This window comes from Hypanus sabinus, unplaced genomic scaffold (assembly GCF_030144855.1).
Source record: "Hypanus sabinus isolate sHypSab1 unplaced genomic scaffold, sHypSab1.hap1 scaffold_188, whole genome shotgun sequence".
NCBI classification, from domain to species: Eukaryota; Metazoa; Chordata; class Chondrichthyes; order Myliobatiformes; family Dasyatidae; genus Hypanus; species Hypanus sabinus.
This window is the reverse complement of record NW_026779970.1, coordinates 344,711-367,158: the sequence shown is the minus strand read 5'-3', so window position 1 is coordinate 367,158 and position 22,448 is coordinate 344,711. Positions and strand designations below refer to the sequence as shown.

General features: G+C 39.2%; 1 protein-coding gene across 6 annotated transcripts in view; it reads left to right on the top strand.

Moving 5' to 3' along the window:
* Window positions 1-22,448, top strand: part of LOC132387457 (1-phosphatidylinositol 4,5-bisphosphate phosphodiesterase beta-4-like) — a 536,307-nt gene that overhangs the window by 171,839 nt on the left and 342,020 nt on the right. For all 6 annotated transcript variants that reach the window (XM_059959817.1, XM_059959814.1, XM_059959818.1 and 3 more), the window contains one exon: window positions 5,960-6,026. The gene's annotated coding sequence lies outside the window, so the exon portion shown is untranslated. The remainder of the gene's footprint in view (window positions 1-5,959; window positions 6,027-22,448) is intronic.

The following is a 22,448-nucleotide window of genomic DNA, read 5'->3' as shown; positions in this document are numbered from 1 at the left end:
CTCGGACTTCTGCAGCTCCCTCAGAGTGAGTGTTTCTGTTACAGTAGCTTTGCTTACAAGTGCTGTTCGGGGTGACTTAAGTTTTGAGGGGCGGTCTGACTGAGGCAGTGTGGCTGTGCTTTCATATTTTTTCCACTTTTTCCGGAAGGATTGCACTGAATTCCGAAGTCTGTTCAGTGCCTTTGAGATGTTCTTGTACCTTTCCCAGGATTTGTGCATCTCTGTTATCATTTCCAAGTTTTTTGGCTATGGTTTTGGCAACAGAACTCTTTAAAAATTCTTTTGCCTAAACCGAACCATCTGCTGCAGAGTGCCGAATGTGGTTCAAGTGCAAGTTTATTGTTATTCAACCATACACATCTATCCAGCTAAACAAAACATTGTTCCTCTGGGGCTAATGTGCGAAACACAATACATGTTGTCACACACAGCACATATAGTTAAGATCCAGTATGTACAGTCACAAAACAATATCAGCAAAAGTCCCTGAGTGGCATGACCTGAAGATTGATCATGCATGGTATGTTGTCCTGGAGCCACGTTTCTGTAAGAGCGAGCACTCAGTACTTCCATCATGCCCAGCGTCAGTTGTAGACAAAGGTAATCCAGTTTGTTTCAGGGAACAAATATTGTAGAGCAGTATTGATGGGAGAGCTGAAAGTTTTAATTTGAATCCCTTATGCTGGTTTGCTAATTAGATTTTTTTCTTGCACACCCTTCTTTTCAGACTGGGACAAACATACTTGCAGTCATCTCCAAAATATCCGCGTATACAAGAGCTTAGGAAGCCTCAGGTCTCTTTAATATTTGGAGAATTGTTTTATTTGCCAAATATCTCTTCTTCCTCCTGCAGCTCAGTGATTATAAAAGAATAGAGGAATATCTGTTGAGGGATTCATGGCTGATCCTTTACCGCAATGTTATTTTCTAACCTTATCCTTAAATTCATTTAATGCTCAGTAATGTTGATCTCTCGTTTGAATGAACACAATGACTGAGCTTTCACAGCTCATCAGCAGGGGAAATGATCAAAGGTTCATCATCATATGAAGAAGTTTTTTGACTCTCAGTTGTAAACGTCCTTCCCATTATTTTGAAACTCTGCCCGAGTCTTAGACTCCTTATTCAGGGGGAATGTCCTCCCTGCATCTAACCTGCCAAAACCTTGTAGGTATTTTCCCAGCCATCAATATTAGGCTAATGTGTCTACAGTACCCTGTATTTTCCCTCGTTTCTTAAATAGCAGATTCACATTTGCAGTCTTTTGGTCTGCAGAACCAACTCCAGAATCTATAGAACTTGGGATGATGATTACCAGAGCTACCTGTTTCAAATGCCATAGTGTAAATCATTGGACCCATTAGGATTTATCAGCTATTAGGTTAAACAATGCCTTCAGTACTTTTTACATAAACTAATATTTAGTTACCCCTTGATCCTTGTTCTTGACTGTCCCTGGATGCTTCAAAATGTATGCCCCCAGCCAGAAATAAAAACAAAAGGCCAGTAATTTTTGTGGTGGCAATGACTTTTTCCTGAATATGGAGATCACAAATTTGAACCTTATTCACTTGACGCAGACGATGTCTCAGCAAATGATAACCCATGCATGGACAAGTAAGCATACCAGTAAGGTGCTTTTCCCTTAATCCTGTGCATCTAAATTACTGGATCACTTGAATAAGGCCAGAGGCCTTATGCCATGCATAAGACATGGCATTACTAGGCCAGATGCTTTTTCCTTCTGTGAACAGAGTCCTGTTATTCTGGCTATTCATTCCATTGACAGAATTTCTGTGTTACTGATCTGGCACCTCATCAATAAATGTAGAAAGAAAATGAGAGGGAAATATAAATACAGAGATAACATTTTATTGATATTCTTTTAGAATACTCCAGTTCACACAGCAGTGTCAGTGACCACAGCCCTCCTACACTAATTGGTTTCTTTTTTCAGTCCACCAGAGTGTTTGGCCTGAATTAGAATCATGCTGGTGTTTGCTAATGATTTGCATAGTCGGTGGCGTTGCTGCCAGATAGTCCAAATGTGTAGGAATTTGCTCCAAATTACAGAGTGTTTATTCAAAATCAGATTTTGTAGTCTTAGTTAAAAATAATGAAGGTCGAATTTCAAGGAATATTGCATTCAGGAATGAGTGAAGAATAAATAAATTGAAGTAGCAATTGTGCTGATGCAGATAGCTGAAAATATACTATAGAAGATAAGGAATTTTAATAACTTGGATGGTTTTGGAATGGAAAGTACATACTGTAAATATATACATTTGATGTGTACTTGCAAGTAGTTATCATAAGATTTGGTTTTGGAAATCAAAAGGAAGCAGATGTTGGAAATTTGAAGCAAAAAGAATTAGAAGCACTCAGCAGTTCACATAGCATCTGTGGAAAGAGAAACCAAAGCCTGGACTTAAAGCATTTACTCTCTTCCACTTTGCACTGCTGCTGCCTGACCTGTGTGTTTCTATCATTCCCTGTTGTTTTATTTGACTTTGCTATAGATAGTCAAGGTTTAGGAGACTGTTCTCTAATGTTTGCTGAAATCCTACTGGCCTTGACACAACAATGGTGTTATGTATCACTGGAATCATCAACGATATGGATATATTGACATGAAAATGATGGTAACTGTCAATCAGTCAAATTTAATGGAAATTAGAAACGTAGAAAATCTACTGCACAATATAGGCTCCTTGGCCCACAATGCTGTGCAGAACATGTACTTACTTTAGAAATTACCTAGAGTTACTCATAGCCCCCTATTTTCCTAAGCTCCATGTACCTATCCAGGAGTCTCTCAAAAGACCCTTTTGCATCCACCTCCACCACCGTTGCCGGCAGCCCATTCCAAGCAAACAACATTCTCCACACAAAAAAACCTACCCCTGACATCTCCTCTGTACCTAATTCCAAGCACCTTAGAACTGTGCCCTCCCGTGTTAGCCATTTCAGTCCTGGGAAAAAGCCTCTGACTATTCACATGATCAATGCCTCTCATCAGCTTATTATACACATTCTTTGATAAGAAACGTACTTGGAATCTTTTGAGGACGTGCGGACGAGTTAAGAAGCTGGCAGGTGATAAATTGATGGCCAAGTTCCAGAAAACTGCTTGATAGGAGAATGACAGAAAATGGGATAAGTGGGAAGTTCAGTGCAAGAGTTGAAGCCAAGAGGATTTGAATAATGAAAAGGCAGATGGTGCCAGGTGCAGGGTGATGTTAATGTGATTGGCATACAATGAACAAAGTGGGCTTAATGGCAGTGAACATTGCGAGAGCCAGAATTGTTATCTGTAAATGTTTAACTTAATATTGAACAGAAAGGTAATAATATGGAGAGCTATAGAGTAATACAGCATGGAAACAAGCCCTTTGGCCCAATTTGGCCAGGCAGACAATTGTACCCACCAAGGTAGTCTTGTTTGCATATTCCCATATCTATCTGCTAATCCCTTATCTAATCAAAAGGTGGTGTTGTGTATCTCACATTTGCATTATGCTCCGAAGGATAGCGCAAGAGATTATTGATGATATAAGAATGGGCAGAGATTTGAAATACATGCTTGTCATTTGAGTCAAGGTATTCTACTGACCCAACTGCCGATGCTGTCCAGACTGTAGAGGTGGAAGACAATTCTGTTTCACCTGAAGAGTTTTTATGCAGTGATTGTGGAAGGGAAATAAAATGGCAGGATTAGACCTCTTCTACATGTATGAGAAGGTGGCAAAGAAATCAGAGTGCGTGTTCGGCTGATGAAGGAGTTAACTAATGTATGAAGGAAGTGTCTCCTTAGAATGCTGAACAGGGAAGAAAGGAGTGTTTGGTGGCATTGCCATGATGCAGATGCAAAAAATGGGAAAAGATACATTGATAAATTTGGAGACTGATAGAGTGGAATTTGGATACAACCAGAATCCTGTTATGGTTTTCAGAGAGATGTGAGAAGAAGTGCAGGATATGAAATGGGAATGATCAAGAATCGTGTTAACCATGGTGGAGAGGAATTCTTGCACGATGATAATGTAGCTCAGGTCAGAAGTGAAAATATGGTAAGTGAGATAAACAGAAAAGATGTATCTAAGTTAGGGAAACTAGGTAAATGGAATGGAGTTTGCACAGGAAGCTAAATGGAAGGAAATATAGTCATGGTAGCTGTGGGAATCAGTAGGTATGTAGTGAATATTATTTTCTAACTTACCTCCAGAAAAGAAGCAAAGAAGTTGAGCAAACATGAGGAAATCTGCAGATGCTGGAAATTCAAACAACACGCACAAAGTGCTGGTGGAACACAGCAGGCTAGGCAACATCTATAGGAAGAAGCACTGTCAACGTTTTGGGCCGAGACCCTTTGTCAGGACAGAAGGGTCTCAGCCCGAAACGTCGACAGTGCTTCTTACTATAGATGTTGCCTGGCCTGCTGTGTTCCACCAGCATTTTGTGTGTGTTGTCTAAAGAAGCTGAGGCATTGTTGGCAAAAATCAAGGAATTTTCGTGTGAATAAGGTAGATGAAATGTTGTTGTTCAGGGTGAAAGCAGAAAACATAATTGATATCAGCTTTTATTTTCTTGGAAGGCAGGTACAGTATTGAGGGGAAAATTGTTTTGCAGTGATAAATTCAATTAGAACAAGAAAGATTGTAGTGAAGCATACTGAATTTTCTTATCAGCAAGAAAGATTAGGAATGTCCTTTCTGTATCTCTCTTGTTAAGTGGAGATAGTGTAGAGTTGGAGAGTGATTGGATGATCATGGTGAAAGTACAACTAATGGGAGCAGGAAAATGGAAAGAATATGTCACAGAATGAATTTATCTCTGCAAGATGAACTTTGGATCACCAAATAATAAATTTTAACTGCCACAGTAAAGTTGTGAGGTTTATGGATCTAGTTCACTCTTCCCCACACTTCCTCCTTTGCTCTAACTTCCATTGTGGATCCGTGTTATTTATTTGTTGCTTTGCTATTTTTTTTTAATATGGCTAACATTGAAGAATTCCGGGTAGGTTATATTTCTTAAATTTCTCTGTCATCAGCCTACCTCAGATTAATTGTTAAGATGGTGATTTCTTGTATTAGATGATGTGTTTTAGTTTGATTGATAATTGTTGCAAATGGGGTGTGGCCAGAAGGGGGATAGGACTGAAGCATGTAAACGGGAAGGTTGCTTCTGGATCAGTGGTTTGAGTTTGTCCTGGGAAGAAAATTCATAACTTGAGCGTAAAGGAGCTAATTCTGAAAATTTTCATTAAATTCGCTGTCGAAATGCGCAACAGACAATTCAAACAGGATCTATCTTGACATACAATTTATTCTCCACGGGTTGATTTTTAACTATATCGTGGGCTGACTTTGTTAGAAGAGATTTCAGAAATGAGCTTTAACAATCTGCCGTCCTGACTTGCATCAGCCTATTGATCTGTGTGCAGCATCTGTGAAAGATGGATGTTTTTCTAAGCATAAACACGACAGCTTTCAAACTGACCCAATTCTGAAAATGAATGGAAGTTGGTTCAAAGTATTGGTTGGATCAAGAAAGTCACGTTACTAACAGTTTATTCTGTTAAATATGTATGCTTTTGATGTTCATACTGAGGTTTTACTGATTAGGTTGACTTCCTTACTGAGGTTTGCATTATGTTAACTATTGTTGGGACTTAACCACACATTACTGATGATAACTACATCTATTTCATGAATTGGTTTTGTCACTATTGTATAAATGTACATTGACAATGGTTTTGATGCCATTCTTGGTCTTTACTCTTCAATTAAAACAAAATTTAATTTTCTTGAATGTCAGATGATGTTTTTGAAACGTAATACCATGAATTTGATTCTACAAAAGACTACTGGTGTAAAGTTTGTAATTATGTGCATTTGTTTTCAGAGACATCTTTACACAGTATATTTTCATTGAAACTTGTTTTGAATTTTTACAGAGGAAAAACAACCCATGACACATTTGAAAAAGTAAAGCAGATTCATCCAAGCAGAGTACATTTTTAGGTAAGCAACATTTTTAAAAAAATCAAAGAATAACAGCTTTTAAGCATCTGTCCTTGGCTTTAACAGAAGGTGCTAGAAAAACTCAGCAGGTCAGGTAGAACTGACAATGGGTGTTCAGTCTAAAATGTTAACTACTGTATTTCCCTGAATTCTACTTGATCTGCTGAGTGTTTTTATCTGTTCCTCTTTTTGTTTCAGAATTCAATCTACAGTTTATTTTTGATTTTCTTAGCTATTGTTAGCTGTAATGCTGCCGTTGCTGTACACTGTTCACAAAGCATTGTGCAGTTGGCTTCTTCTTTGTGTGTTTTAGCTATCTGTTGGCATTGAATGTTCTGTTTGTCAAATCCTTACGGTAGGGCAGCTTGGAATAAGCAATTGCTCTATGTGCACGTTGCTGAATAAAATGCTATTCCAAGGTCCTATGTGTGCTCATGCATATTCCCCACAGACTTGGTTTGGTACATATTTATTGCGATGGGAGGAATTTCTTTTGTCATCACATGAAAATTTTGCTGTGTATCCACCTGAAATGAAGGTTCCAACATAACCTCAGATTGGAAAATTATTGTCCTGAACTTGGTGACTGAATTTCACGTGAAGGTCTACCAGGTCAAATCATTTAGGGGTTTTGAGGGTTTGTATTGCTTCCAATAAAACCAATGTAGAACTGTACTAACTTCTGGAATTCATGTCCTAAGTGTAACTTCCAGTCCCTAACTGTGAATTGGCTCTGACTCCCAGGAATTAGTTTTTGCCTGGCATTCTTTTGCCTCCTGTGTTAAATGAGCTGTAGTCAGAAAGGGAGCCAAGTTTAGTCGAGGTTAATTTGGACCAGTGTGAGTTGTTCAAAACTTCCCGCATTGAAAACCAGGCTAAAACAGTGTTTTCATGTCCTGTTCTTTGATGGTGTTTGAAATAGAGCAGGATTATGATAATCTTCACTCTTTTAATGTAGAAGTCATGTAGGCAGTTAAATTATGGTACTTGACTCATCAATATTTTGTTAGAGCATCTGTTGTTATAAGCAACAAGTATTCTTTAATTGCAGCTGGTGTGACCCCAAAATACTAGAGTAACCAATGTTGGCAAATTAACTGAATTGATCTTTAAATTGTAAGCTTCTTCATCAATATGTCTGCACTAAAATAAATAAGCTAAAAGTAATCTGGCAGTTTCTTGTCCTCCATTTTTACAGGCATGCTTGACTGCAGATGTGTAGTATTTTCAAATGAGCTAATTCTATTGAAAGGAGATTAAAATTTTGTGAAATTAGGTACAAATATGTGTTTCAATGTAAGTTTCTTGAATAGCCATGATTATGAACATAATTTAGTGCTTCTTCCAAAGTTATAATATGAGATGCTGAGGTGCCTTGTCCCTTTCAAGTAGGCCCCCTTGAATACCAGCAGCTATTGTTTGGGAGCTGTTTTGGGTACAAGTTGCTGGAGTGTTTTTAAGGAATATTTGCCCATTTGTCAGCAAAAGCTGTCTTTTCAAAGACATTAGTTCTTCAGAAATCCAGATGCCAATAAATAGACTATAAGAGATAAAAAGATGAATGGAGGATCTCTAAATAATAGGTGACCTTTAAATCTTTGAAAGGTATGGTTTGCTTGACTTTTGAAGGGATTTTCTTCAGTATCGCTCACTGAGAATTTTTTCAAACCATGTCAATTTTTCTCCTTCAGTATTTCTTCTCAATGACATTATTTCATTTCTGTAAATGCAGTCTTGATTGTAGGAACTCAGTGTAAAATGCATAATCTTCATATTCTTTGGTTCTTCTAACAATTAATTTAACTGCAGTGCTGTGATGTTGAGAATTATAGTGTTTACAATACACTAAGGAAAACAATTTCTCCTCATTTAAGAACATAAGAAATAGGAGCAGGAGTAGGCCATTTGGCTCATTGAACCTGCTCCGCCATTCAATAAGATCATGTTTGATCTGACCATGGACTCATCTCCACCTATCTGTCTTTTTCCTCATAACCCTCAATTCCCCAGCTATGCAAAAAATCTATACTACCTTGTCTTAAATATATTTACTGAGGTAGCTTCCACTGCTTAATTGGGCAGAGAATTCCACAGATTCGCCACTCTTTTGGGAAAAGCAGTTCCTTGTCTTCTGTGTCTTAAATTTACTTCCCCAAATGTTGAGGCTATGTCCCCTGGTTCTAGTCTCACTTACCAGTGGAAACAACTTTCCTGCCTCTCCCTTATCTATCCCTTTCACAATTTTGTATGTCTCTATCAGATCTCCTCGCCTCCTTCCGAATTCCAGCAAGTACAGTGCCAGGTGACCTTGCCCTCTAATTTGAGTGAATACCCCAAATTAAAAAAGGAAAGGATGCATCCTCTCGATTAACCTCTCTCAGATTCCAGTATGTCTCAATGCAATAACCTCTCAGTTTTATAATTTCTGTTGTGTTTGGTTAATTCCCTCCAAGATGACACCATCCCCTTTTATTAAAGAATAACTTGATACTCACCTTCCTAATGGTTGCCTGGACTAACATATTTATTGTTCATGTCTCATTCAAAATGATGGGTCAGGCAGGCTTGAGGGCTCTGGTGACTTATTCTTGCTCTTATACTCTTGTGCTTTTTGCCCAATGACCAGATCTCTATTGACATATGTGTGTTAATTCTAGCTAAGAAAGTGTATAACCTTGCACATCCCCTATCTGCAGTGTGTTTGCATGCTTGCTTAAATATTTGCAGGTTCATATGCTCGTGGTTGCTTTCCCTCCCACCTGTGCATCATCTACAAACCCAGTTATGTTATATTCACATCATTAATTGAAATTGTGAACAGCTGAGGACTCAGTGCTGATTCCTCTAACAACCGGCTGCTGGCCATAAAATGACTCATTTATTTTTATTCCCTGCATTCGGTCTTCTAAACAAGCCAATTTCAATGCTATACCATTAACCCACTGGTAAGAATTTTCTGCTTTTGAAAACCTTTTATCTGGTACCTCTTCAAATGCCTTCTGAAAATCCAGATGTACATCTAATTTAAAAACTGACTATACTCTCTGAATTTCATCCTCTCAAAAACTTCATCAGATTTGTCAAACATATTTTCTTTGCCATAAAAACCATGTTGACTTTGTACCAAATTTATTATCATTTCAAGTGTTAATCTATTACAGATAATCAAGTTAAATGTTTGACATTTGCCTTTCCTTCTCAATTAAAAATATTTTATTTTAGCTCAAATTGATTCTCCTTCCTGCTCTTCCTGGTCATCATTCCTCATCTCCTTTATTACTGGGGCTACTCCACTTCCTTTCTACATTATTTGCCCTGTTTGACTCTTAACAGTCTTCGTAGCTTTCCAACCACCTCCACTTGCAAGAGTACCTAAATTTTCCTTTGTGGCATTATTAAGTTCTCTTTGCCACTATGATGATTTGTGGACTGAGTGTGGTAGCAATGACCGCCATTTCTGTCAATACAGACTGCATTACCTTTATGGAGCAAATGCTCTTGCTCACAATAATTTTAGTCTTGGTTTAACACACCCTAATAAGAGGAAAACATAATTCTAGTTATATTGCTACAATTTCCTCCTTTCCTGCAGGAGCAGGGACTTGTCAGAGGTATTACTGACACAAGCAGCCTTGCAGGCAAAGTCAATGCAATGAGTTATTTTAAGTGGGCGAGGTTCCCAATTCGCTTCTGTCTTGCCAAGTCAAGGGAAATTCTGTCTTCTTAAAGCCAGTTCTGCCCTGCCATTAAATAATGTGTTTGAATGTACATTACATTGATTTGTTATATTCAAAAATTAGATTAATCTTAAGACTCAGCTATTTTCCATGGTATTTTTTGCAATATTTTTACAAAGTTGGAAATTTTGCAGCTGGTTAATTTGTATCCTTTCTATGGACAATAAACATGGAGTTGAAAATGTTATGGTATATTTGAAGTTATAATGTAAACTATGTTGTAATGTATGTAAGCATTGTTCCCTAGTCTTTTGAGTACAGAAATTGACATTGACATTCTTGTGGAGTACTGTGTATTGAAAAATATTTAATTCTTAGATAAGACATTAAATACAGCTGTAGCTATAAATCACTGGAGGGACACTGTGCACAAATTCTTCCAAAGAAATCAAGGATAAAACAGGTTTGTGTTCTCTTCTGGGCCAGATTCCTGAGCAATAGGACCATAATTATGTCAGTCACCTCTGACGCACCAGTCATGTCTGCATGCTAGAAATAGGAGTTCTGAAAGGAACACTCTACTCTGAACACAGTGGGAAGAAGTTAGCAGATGGAGGGCAGAAACAATACAGAAATTTTGTACAAGTATAATGTTCCCCTGACTTAATGGAATCCTTGGCCAATGGATGCCCAGAATGTAGAAGGTGTAGTCAGGATGGCGTGAGAACTTCCATTTGCTGGAATACTCAGAAGTCTACAATGTGAAGTAAAGTTCTATTATTCATTACAAGTGCCTCCTGATTCACCTGAGACGCAGTCTTCAGGTCCTGCATTAACCTCAGCAGTCTCTCAGAATTCACTGAAAGCAGGTTACCCTCAACTCCAAGAGGCTGTTTCAGAATCAGAGTAAAGCAGGTTATCCTCAATCCTGAGAGACTTGTTTTTGAAGAAGGGAGGATACCTGAGTTTGTGGCATCTTATGAACAAGGCAAATAACTTGAAAGCACTATTAGAAGCTTGCAGTATGATATTTTATCTGCAACTGAAACATGGCTTAAAGAAGGGCAAAACTGGCTGCTTAACATTCCCGATGTGTTTTTTCAGATAGAATAGAGAAGAAAATAAAGAGCTTGTTAATATTGGGTGAAGAGCAATTGCTGGTGTGGATAGGGATGAAATGTTAGATAATTAAACAAAAAATATATATGAGTTAAATTTTGGATTTATTCTTGGAGAATGTGGCTGGGCAATATAAGGATTAACATGGTGTGAGGCTGAATTCAATTAGATTTATTATAGTTACGGGATAAAGGTAAAGTAGGAGTAAAGATTCTAAAGAAGGTAAGGCTATTTTTTAGCTGAATAGGATGTCAGATTGGAAACAGCCACACATAGGGAAATTGGTCTCAAACATTTAAGGATATTGAAAGGGGTTATTGTAAATCTGTTATACAGAGTGAAAGTCTGTGTAATCGTGAAGTGGGGGATATTGCAATACATAGAACCTGATTGATCAAGATATACACAGGAAAATAGACAGGGCTAGAAGGGGAAACTTGTGAAGGACAAGAGAAGAAAGGCTCAAGCGTACAGGAAGTCTAGAAGTGAATGTAAAAAGGCAGTTGAAGCAATGAGGAAATGGTGCAGAAGATTTACAAGTATGTTGCCAGACTTGGAAATTGTACCTTTAAAGAAACATTGCTGAAAAACATGGTTTTGGAGCAGCAAAGGATATGATAAGACTGAAGTGAGAACTATAAGATTGTGAGGGTCCTAGACAGAGAAAATAGGGAGAGCCTATTTTCCTCAACAGTGCAGTCAAGAACAGATTTAAAGTAGAAGGATTGGAAATGTAGTAAGGAAAATGTTTTCATCCAGAAGATAGTTTGGGTCTGAATCTCACTGTCTGAAATTGACTGCACTTAAACCATGCTTTGTGAAGTACACAAGGAGGTAAAACTGCAGCGCTATAGACATTGCGCTGGAAGATTAGGTTAGCACAATCGTGATGGGCAGAATGGCTTCCTGCTGTTTTGTATGTTTTGTATTGCTGTTTAGGGAGCTTTCAGTGTGCAAGGTTGCTACCCTGCTTCTTATGTTGCAACACTGATTAGAGTTCAAAAATGTACTTTGTGACTCATAGCTATGGAAAGGAGGTGTTTCTGCTGCTTTCCCATATCAAAGAAGGAATTTGTTTTGGAGTGGACTTCATGAAAATATTTAAAAATCTGTTGATTTAACATTGAAAGTACTGATTGGTCAAGAAATATTTTCCTTTCCTTAAATGATTAGGATTATTAAAAGAGTTTAGTCCGATTTAAGATTTTCTTGAACGAGATACTGTGTTGTTCTAGTTTTCTTTGGCTAATTCAATTTCTGGCTTATGAGGAGGTTCATACTTATGAGACTCAAAAGCAAAAATTGTGACAGATCAAGAGAGCCAGAGTTTCTACTTATTTGGCTTCCGATATCACAACGTCTCACATATTTAAGTTCACAGAACAGAAGTGCAGAAAAGTAAGAGGGGGATGAAAAGAAAACTTGGCATTTTTATGGTGTGTTTCACAATATCAGGATGTTCCAAAGCACTTTCCATCCAGTATTTTTGAAGTGAAGCTTCTGTTGTAATGGAGGAAACTCGGCTGTCAATTAATGCACTGCCAGGTTCCATAGCAGAAATGTGTGAATGAACAAATAATTTAAAATATTACTGTTGTCAGCTGAGAGATGAACTTTGGTCAGGGTACTGGGGAGAACTCCCCTATACATATTTCAACAACATCATGTCTCTGTGTGTGGCCAGTGGGTTTTAAATGTGACACCTCTGAGAATGAGCACTGCCCCAGCATCTCAGGTCGATGTCAAAACACATTTCTAGCCAGGACTTTGGTGTAGCTAAGGATGTGTAAGAACGTTGCAGAATTTTAACCAGCACAGATAGTACACCTCGAGTTTTTGGTTTTGCCTTTTGTTTGTTCACCTCGGACATCACTTGTGTATTTCTTGCTCTCTGTTTCTTAGTTCAGAAGGGCAGTCACCTGGAATTGGATTATTGATTTTGGGTTCTCATGGTCAGACTTGTGGAACCAGGCACTGAATACCTCCTCCTCATTTTTCACCTTTGATTATAGTCAATTTTAATATGTGAGCCTTCACCCTGCAAATAAATATGAGATCCTTCATTGGTGATTCTGAAGGAATGCATGCTTGGCACTCCAAAATCCATTCACGCAAATACCAACCTTTGGTTTGGAATATTATTTTTCTTTCAGTGACTGTATTCCTGGAAAACTGACTTTCCAGTCTGAGCTTCCATCTCAGTTTCTGAAAGGAAATTACCCTTCAAATTGTAGTACTCCAGCAAACCTCTTGGTGTTAGTTACTGGTAGGATACTTTCTTAAGGAGATATGCCTGCTGTCAGACTTTTGACCCTGCACCATACTGAGTCATAAACATGGAAGCCAGAAATGCCCCGCAGTTCTCCTTTTTCTCCAAACCCAATTCATAACTTGGTCCTGGACCATCTGAACAGTAAGGGAAGCTTTTACTTTTTAGGATATGAACTTGTGAAGATGAACAGATTTCACAAATTTAGCAAGTGCTGCTTTGTCACAGAAATCTTCAGATGTGATTTGTAACTTTCACTTACAGTGGTGCTAGAAAGTTTGTGAACCTTGAAGAATTTTCTTTATTTCTGCACAAATGTGATCTAAAATGTGATCAGATACACACAAGTCCTAAAACTAGATAAAGAGAACCCAATTAAATAAATAACACAAAAATATATTTATTAATTCATTTATTTATTTATTGAGGAAAACGATCTAATATTGCATGACTTCGTTGGAAAAAAAGTATGTGAACCTTTGCTTTCAATAACTGGTGTGACCCCTTTGTACAGCAATAACTTCAGCCAAACTGTTGATCAGTTTGGAGGAACATTAGTCCATGCCTCTGTACAAAATTGCTTCAACTCTGGGATGCTAGTAGATTTTCTTGCATGAAATGCTTGCTTCAGGTCTACTCACAGCATTCCTATAGGATTAAGGTCAGGACTGACTCGGCCATTCCAAAACACAGATTTTCTTCTTTTAAACCATTTTGTTGTTGATTTATTCTTGTCTTTTGGATCACTGGCATATTGCATTATCCAACCTTTTATTAAGTTTCTGGTGACAGACTGCTATCGTTGTTTCCATAATGATAACAAGCTATCCAGGTCCTGAGGCAGCAAAGCAGCCCCAAACTTATGATGCTCTTTCCACCATGCTTCACAGTTCAGATGAGGTTTTGGTGTTGGTGTGCAGTGCCCATTCCCTCCTAGCATAGCAATATGCATTTCCACCAGGAAGTTCAATTTGTGTCTCATGTGTCCACCCAACATTATCCCAGAAGGGTTGTCGAAGATCCAGGGCTTTTGTAAACTTGAGACGTGGATCAGGTTTTTTTTTGGGAGCAGTGGTCTCCTCAGTGTTGTCCTTCCATGAAGACCATTCTTGTTCCTATAGTAGACACAGGAAAAGAGGCTTTAGCAAGTTCTAGAGATTTCTACAGGTCTTTTGATGTACCCTTGGGGTCCTTTTCACCTTTTTATGTATTGCACGTTGTGCTCTTGGTGTGATCTTTACAGGATGCCCCCTCCTTGGGAGAGGGGCAACAGCAGAGATTCCTCCATTTGTAGACAACTTCTCTTACTGTGGACTGATGAACATTCAAGTCTTTAGAAATGCTTTTGTAGCCTTTTCATGCATCTCTAGAATTCTTCTTTTAACATCTTCTGGAAGTTGTTTTGATTAAGGCATGGTGCACATGAGCAGATCTTTCTTGAGAAGAGCAGGCTCAGTCAGTAAACTGACTTTATCTTTTCTATGGGGCAGGGCACCTCTGCAATCCACACCTCCAGACTCATCTCATTGATTGGAACACCTGACTCTAAATTGCTTTTGTAGAATGCATCATCCCAGAGGTTCACATACTTTATCCAACAAATACATGTAATATGATCATTGTTCACAATAAATAAATGAACAAGTATAATGTTTTGGTGTTACCTATTTAATTTTGTTCTCTTTATCTAGTTTTAGGACTTGCATGAAGATCTGATCACATTTTAGGTCATATTTATGCAGAAGCAGCAAATTTTACAGGTTTTCACATATTTTCCAGCACCACTGTATTTCAGTTCTCAGTTCCTCATTAACTTTTCTGTTTTTTTCCTTCCAATATCCAGTTCTGACAAAAAGTTAATCAAATTTAAAGTTGCTTTTCTTGAAGGAAACCCCTTATTTCTATTCCTTTAGTTTGAGCTGTGCATTTTCAATATTTCTGTACTGATTATATTTCTGCCCCTATTATATGATTCAAAAACAGTCTTAAAAATGAACAGTGACTTTACTGTTTTCATCTTGTTACCATTTTGGATGTGATACATATTTGACTAAAAAGTATATTGCAAACAAGGGATGCTCTTATTGGTAGCAAGAGCTAATTACTGGAGACAAAGAAGAATATCTGGGAAGCTTCATTATATTTCCCTCTTCTTTGTGAAAGATCGCGGGCTGGTCAGAAAGACCAGCAGTAATTCTGTAAGGGTTACCATGACTGATGTCATATAAATGTAATATTTATAAGCTGTTTATATTTTTTTAAAAAATCAGAATTTATTTATTAATGTAACAGTAAACAAATATCAAAATTTGAATAGTGTATGGGTGTATTCTGCATTAGAAAGAATTCAAGATTGATAATTAGTTTGGTTCTTTTATCTTGCATATGTAATGTCACTAAGTATGAATAATTTGCAAGAATAATCATTTCTACTAAGTCAATAATTAAGAATAATTTTTTGCACAAGCTTAATATTGATTTTAATTGTGATCAGATTCTCAAATATATTCTGGCTATTTAACGGATATCCTGCTTTTGTCTGAGCTGTTGTTGAGATGGAAATCTGCCTCGTAAGAACATGGATCATTTCCAAGTTGTCTGTTCTATACATCACTGCATGGCATGTCATTATTCATTTTAGGATTCAGTGTGTTTGGAAGAGAGACAATTATCTTGACTTAAGTTTTGTTTTATTTTCCTCTTGTGATAACGAATTGTTTCAGTTTTATAAATCTGAGTAAATTGACCTTAATTCCAAGTTTACAGATTACAAACTTTGTTGCAAATTTCATTCAAAATGCTGGTGGAACACAGCAGGCCAGGCAGCATCTATAGGTAGAAGCGCTGTCGATGTTTCGGGCCGAGACCCTTCAACAGGACTAACTGAAAGGAAAGATAGTAAGAGATTTGAAAGTGGGGGGGGGGGGGGAGTGGAAAATGCGAAATGATAGGAGAAGACAGGAGAGGGTGGGGTGAAGCTGAGAGCCAGACAGGTAATTGGCAAAAGGGATACAGAGCTAGAGAAGGGAAAGGATCATGGGACGGGAGGCCTAGGGAGAAAGAAAGGGGGAGGGGAGCACTAGAGGGAGATGGAGAACAGGCAGAGTGATGGGCAGAGAGAGAAAAAAAAACTGAATATATCAGGGATGGGGTAAGAATGGGAGGGGCATTAACGGAAGTTAGAGAAGTCAATGTTCATGCCATCAGGTTGGAGGCTACCCAGCCAGTATATAAGGTGTTGTTCCTCCAACCTGAGTGTGGCTTCATCTTGACAGTAGAGGAGGCCTTGGATAGACATATCAGAATGGGAATGGGACGTGGAATTAAAATGTGTGGCCACTGGGAGATCCTGCTTTCTCTGGCGGACAAAGCGTAGGTGTTCAGCAAAATGGCCTCCTAGTCTGCGTCGGGTCTCACCAATATATAAAAGGCCACACCGGGAGTACCGGACACAGTATACCACACCAGCCGACTCACAGGTGAAGTGTCGCCTCACCTGGAAGGACTGTCTGGGGCCCTGAATGGTGGTGAGGGAGGAAGTGTAAGGGCAGGTGTAGCACTTGTTCTGCTTACAAGGATAAGTGCCAGGAGGGAGATCGGTGGGAAGGGATGGGGGGGGATGAATGGACAAGGGAGTCGTGTAGGGAGCGATCCCTGCAGAAAGCAGAAAGGGGGGGAGGGAAAGATGTGCTTGGTAGTGCAGTTTTCCTTGTGTTTGCTCTACAAAATTCATTATTGATTTCACCATATCCTTCAATATGGTCAACTAATGTATCAATTCAATAAAATTGCACTTACTTGTTTATACAATTACCAGTCCTTTCATAACCAGAGCATCTCTAATAGCAGCTTTTCTTTCCAACCCACCACACTGACCTCTAATCCTCAAGATTCCCTTCTTGATGCACTTTCCCCATGTCTTCTCTACCTTCCTATCCTCCGCTTTCACTTGGGAACATCAAGGAAAGTCTTTAAGATCTTCCACATTTACATTGACAGCATCTGGTTCAATATTTCCATTGCCCTTTTCCCGGAGCATCCACTTAGTTAGACTGCTTGTCCCACTTACAGCATTGTTGGAGACACCATGTTCTCGCTTTAAACATTGTAAGGACTGAAGATGGAAAGTCTTTGCAGTATCATAGTCCTTGCAAATACTGATCTATAAATGGTGACTTAGAAATGGAGAGGAACATCAGGTTTTCTGGTCTTTGTTCCTGACCAGTGATCCTTGTTTATCTGCAGATAATTAACTTTGTGAGAGAACAATTGTGGGATGTGCACATAAAGAGCTGGGTGACAACGATTTCAAGGAGAAAAACAAGTAAATAGAAAGATGGAAGCGTAAGGGATTATTTATAGCTGCTTTGTCAATTTTTAGATCATTCATGAGCAGATAAAAACACCTATGATTTCTAGTTTGTACCAAAGCTAACTAAAATACTAATTGTAGATGTTATTTTTGAGTGTGACCTTACAGCTTTTTAATAATCATTCCACTGAAAGTGAAAAGTTGTGTAAATGAAGATACTAGAAGTAAAAAAAAGACTGGCCAAAGTTGAAATGATAGATCTACATGTAATTGTAAGAAATAAGATTTTAGATTTAGAATGTATAAAAGTAAAACACAAGTTACATTTTAAACAAGTGAACATTACAATTATCCTGCATAATCGTCATCCTATTGATGTGAATGTGTGTACTAAAAGTTCTGATGACAAGCAAAATATGGCCCAATCTGACCCTTCGAGCAACATTGTTAGTTCAGAATAAAATCAATTGGGAATCAAGTAAGTGCATTCCAGGTGTCCATGGTAACCAGTTTATGTGTTGGGACGATGGTAAAATTTTTCCTAAATGAAAAATCCAAATTTAAAGATGTGAAAAGAACAGTTATTGTTTACTTCTAATGATGGGGAAAGTTTGCCATTGAAACAATTTTTAAATGTTGAGATGAAACCACTATTATACCCTTTCATTGCTTTTTGTGCTCCCCTTGTTTCCCTAACCAGACCAGAATGAAGGTGAAAATTTCCTTTTGTAAGCTTGAGGACAAGTTGCAAAACAAAAAAAAACCCAGGAAGGTTAAGGTAAAGGGGGCAAGCAGGTAATTCTTTATGTTATGCTTGAGAAGCGGAGCTGGGTGGTGCAGTGAAATTTGCTGCTTTGCAGCTCCAGGGGCATAGGTTTGATTGAGCCTTGGGGGGGGGGGGGGGTTCTCTGTGTGGAGGTTGCATCATCTCCCTGTATCAGTGTGGATTTGCCCCAGGTGTTGATGCTGTGTAAGATGTGAAATATCTGTAGGAGGCAAAACATTGTTTCCACCAGCCTTCATGTGAGTATTAGAATATGTGCTACACTGTGCTAGTTAATTTGGCTTGGACAATTTGAAGAAGTGGAGACTAAACCTTGCATTTTCTGCAGTATCGGGTGTTCCATGGGACATTTTAAAGCCCTTAAACTTTATGAAGCAACTTAGAAAATAGGGTGATGCTTAATATATATGAAATGTGCACAGACCAATCGTCCAAAATTGCAATATGGTACTGATCTAATCTTTTTTTTTCCAGTAATGTTGATTGACAAATAGAGGTGTCAGAAAGGGAGAAAAATGTGTATCTTTGAAATTACATTCAGATTCATTAATTTATACACTTACATGGAAGCATACAGTGCATGCATCATTTACATTAAAAAATAACATAACTGAAGGATGTACTGTGGTCTGTCTGTAAGTGTCACCTCTGAGGATTGTCACTCTGTCCAGGCTTGTGTGTTCTTGTGATCTAGAGAGTGATGGTGCCTACAGTTTAGCTATTTCAGATTCAGATTCAGTTTATTGTCATTTATAAGCCACAAATACAATGCAGTTAAAAATGAGACACCGTTCTCCGGAATGATATCATGAAAAAACACAAAACAGACCACACAAGAAAATCCACATAACGTTTGGTAATCCCCAATCCAGAGTCCGGAGAGGCTGCTGCGTATCAATATCGCGCTACCGTCTTAGCATGTTCCCCGGAAAGGAACTACAAACCCATCAGACAAACCTAAAGTTACAAGACCTACACAAAGCCACATAGTTACATGTAGTTATAGATAACATATAGTTTCAACAGTGCAGACAATACCATAATTGATAAAAGACTAACTGACTGTGATGAACTGCATATACCTGTCTAGACACGCCCCCCCCCCCGACTGCTCCAGTGGTTCCTCCCACTGACCGTGGCTCCTCCCACGGACCCCGGTATAAAGGTAATTGGAAGCACAGCCCCGGCCTCTGTCTCCAAGATGTTGTGTGGTGGTCACTTGCTGCCTGTTCTTTCTTCCAGCCAATAAAAGCTTATATCTTGCCTCACGTCTCCGAGAGTTATTGATGGTGCATCACTGACAAAGACCACATAATTATAACACATAGTTTCAACAGTGCAAAGCAATACCATAATCTGATAAAGAGCAGTCCATGCACGGTTTAAAAGAAAGTCTCAAAGTCCCGACAGCCCATCATCTCACGCAGATGGTAGAAGGAAGGAAAACTCTTCCTGTCATGAACCTCCAGCGCCGCAGCTTGTCGATACAGCACTCTGGGAGCTCCGACCACAGCCAACTCCGAGTCCGTCCGAAAACTTTGAGCTTCCGACCAGCCCTCCGACACCAAGCACAATCTCTGCCGAGCGCTTTGACCCCAGCACCGGCCGCCAAGCAACAGGCAAAGCCGAGGATTCGGGGCCTTCCTCCCGGAGATTTCTCCGATCGCACAATAGCAGCGGCAGCGAAACAGGCATTTCAAAAGTTCCACCAGATGCTCCTCCGTGCTTCACACGTCCGTCTCCATCAAATCAGGATTGTATACGGCCCCTACTTACAGATAACAGATACTCATTCCTGGAGTGGCCGCTGCACGCTCTGTCACGCCACCATCTTGAAGTGACATTTGACACTGGAGCTCCTGATAGTGTGACCCATGGTCAAGGGAGAGGATCCATACAAAGAGCAATCCAACCAAATCCTCAAGGGTGGACCGGGCGGAAGGTGATGACACGTCATAATGACAGTGAAGGTGGAGGAAGCTGCATTTGTGAAATGTCCCCAGTAATCTTGCATTCTATGCTGCTGGATCCTGACCCTGATCTACCAAGGACCACGTGGTGGCTCCCCATACATCTCAACGTTAAACCAAGTCGCACACAGGCATTCCTCATTAAGGGAATCTACTCTAACTATGTGGATCCTGGATCGGCCCGAGCAGCCACCTGACAGCCCAGTAGTGACCATATCATGTTCTGTTTGAGTGATCACACCACTACTAAGTGTCACCACAGATTTTATCAGCAATATAGCATGTCTGCAATGTTTAGCAGAACAATACCAATAATAATAATAACAACAACAACATCAGCAGCAACAAAGCAACAACAGCAAAACAAACCCTTTCTTTTTTCCCAATCATCCAGTCAGACACAGAGACAGGCCTCCAGCCCCCAGGGCAGGCTGTTGGACCCAGATTCTCAACTTGCAGACATGGGGCCGAGACTGGGAGTCACAAACTCACATACATTGAGCCTCGATTTCCGGACTTCCAGACTTCTGTGTCCAACCTTCGGGCTTCGACATCCAGATTCACTGACTTTGGTCTTTGACCTTCTGGATTCAAGCATGGATGTTGAACTCCAGGTCCTGAACTCCAGACTCACATGGAACTCCAACCCTGGGACTTGCTGACCTGGAGTTCACTAACCCTCATCCATGAGGCCCACTGACCCAACATCCGTCCACGGAGATCACTGACTTTCTACTGCGGAGTGCTCCGACATGGACTTCAGAAAGTACATGAAATGTGCTTTCACGTAAGAGGAGAGACAGAAGCTTGTGTTACCATCTCATTTACAAAATTGTAAGCCCAACTGTAGAAGCTTCCTTTGGCACAGCACAAATATATCAGACCAGACTTTTGAGCTTTGAACTTTGGAGTGGGTCTCGAATGCACAGACTGGCTTAGCCTTGAGAATACAAATTATCTGAAACACAGATGTCATAACCTTCAGAAAAACTGAAGAGTTCAGTGTTTTGAGGAATTGTTGCACAAAGAAAGCAATACCAAGCTTAAATGGAAAAGCTATTTTATTGCATTAAAAATACTAATTATGTGACAGATTGCATAGTGAATTTTAAAAACTGAATTGAAGCTGACTTGTTTCTTGCTTTCAAAACTTGGTGATAGAAACAAAATGTTTTCTTTTTTGTCTGTAGGTTCTTTCAATTTTCAGAAAGCAGATGATAAACTATGGAGTTGGCTGTACAATTCTTTCAGTCTGTTGTGGCATGCCATATTGTTTTTGGCTGATCTGCAATATGTTCTGATATACGTTCCTGTGTTTCCCCCCATATCTCTTAATTGAAGCAACATGAACATTTGGTATTTTAGATGACAGAGTATAGACAGCGGAGTTGGACTGTGAGTGCTTTTGCTTGAGCACCTTGTCATTTTGTAAATTGGATTGGGATCTTTAACCAAAAGGTGGTGAATCTGTGGAATTAATAGTTACAGATGGCTGTGGAGTCATAGAGTCATGGAAAATACAGCACAGCAGCAGGGCCTTTGGCTCATCTGGTCCATTCGGAACCATTTAAACCACTTAATCCCCTCAACCTGCACTGGGACCATAACCCTGCATGCCCCTACCATCCATGAACCAATCCAAACTTTTCTTAAACTTTGAAATTCAGCTCACATGTACCACTTGCACTAGCAGTTTATTCCACACTCTCATGACCCTCTGAGTGAAGAAATTTCCCTTCCTGTTCCCCTTCAGCTTTTTACCTTTCACCCTAAACCCATAAACTCTAGTTGTAGTTCTGCCCAACCTCAGTGGAAAAAGCTTGCTTTCATTTACTTTATCTATATTCTTTGTAATTTATATACCTCTATTAAATCTTCCCTCAATCTTCTGTGCTCCAAGAAATAAAGTCCTAACCTACTTAATGTCTCCAACTAAATTGGGTTCTCCAGAACCAGCAGCATCCTTGTAAATTTTCTCTGTACTTTTTTAAACTTATTTACATCTTTTCTGAAGGTAGTTGACTAAAACTGCATACAATACTCCAAATTAGGCCTCACCAATATCTTATACAACTTCAACATACATCCCTATTGAGTACATCTTCTGTACTATGGTTAATGAAGGCCAATGTACCAAAAGCTTTCTTTATAGAACTATCAACTTGTGACACCACTTTATTATGGACCTGTGTTCCCAAGTCCCTTTGTTCTACCACACTCCTTAGTGCCCTACTATTTATTGTGTAAGACCTTCCCTGGTTGGTCCTGTCGAAGTGCAAAACCTCACACTT